Source organism: Triticum aestivum, unplaced genomic scaffold (genome assembly GCF_018294505.1).
Source record: "Triticum aestivum cultivar Chinese Spring unplaced genomic scaffold, IWGSC CS RefSeq v2.1 scaffold38859, whole genome shotgun sequence".
In the NCBI taxonomy this organism is placed as follows: Eukaryota; Viridiplantae; Streptophyta; class Magnoliopsida; order Poales; family Poaceae; genus Triticum; species Triticum aestivum.
Genome location: NW_025305398.1, coordinates 1 through 779, shown reverse-complemented (window position 1 = coordinate 779; position 779 = coordinate 1). Strand labels below are relative to the sequence as shown.

Here is a 779-nt window from a genome sequence, read left to right as displayed (position 1 = left end):
TGAGCACCCAGCTATGACTTACCGCACTCGTGCAAAATAATAAAACACGGTAAATATATTACTTACACGTGCGTTTTGTTTTGCAAGCCGCGCGAAAAAAATTAAAAAGGGAATGCACCACGAGGACTTTTCAGGAGGTCACCCATCCTAGTACTACTCTCGCCCAAGCACGCTTAACTTCGGAGTTCTGATGGGATCCGGTGCTTTAGTGCGGGTATGATCGCATCCGACATGTTACCCCGGTCTTCGTCCCTTATCCTTGCCCCTCCCAGCTCCACTACAAAGACGATTGTACATTGCTTTGGCCGCTCCCTCTCAACTACGGAGACGACTTTAACGCGGTTTCCACCCCTCCCTCTCAACCGCACCAGTGCACGCTTGCCGCGCCACAACGCCGACGCTGGACCCGTGAATCGTGAGCACCCAGCTATGACTTACCGCACTCGTGCAAAATAATAAAACACGGTAAATATATTACTTACACATGCGTTTTGTTTTGCAAGCGGCGCGAAAAAAATTAAAAAGGGAATGCAACACGAGGACTTCCCAGGAGGTCACCCATCCTAGTACTACTCTCGCCCAAGCACGCTTAACTTCAGAGTTCTGATGGGATCCGGTGCTTTAGTGCTGGTATGATCGCATCCGACATGTTACCCCGGTCTTCGTCCCTTATCCTTGCCCCTCCCAGCTCCACTACAAAGACGATTGTACATTGCTTTGGCCGCTCCCTCTCAACTACGGAGACGAGTTTAACGCGGTTTCCACCCCTCCCTCTCAAC

The 779-nt window shown here is 50.7% G+C and overlaps 2 non-coding genes across 2 annotated transcripts; both read right to left on the bottom strand.

Annotated features, from left to right (window-relative positions):
• Positions 1-109: 109 nt before the first annotated feature.
• LOC123179530 (5S ribosomal RNA) lies at positions 110-228 on the bottom strand. Its single transcript, XR_006490433.1, has one exon. It is a non-coding gene; the product is annotated as a 5S ribosomal RNA (ribosomal RNA).
• Positions 229-525: 297 nt separating this feature from the next.
• On the bottom strand, positions 526-644 carry LOC123179529 (5S ribosomal RNA). The gene has a single exon (XR_006490432.1). It is a non-coding gene; the product is annotated as a 5S ribosomal RNA (ribosomal RNA).
• Positions 645-779: the final 135 nt, after the last annotated feature.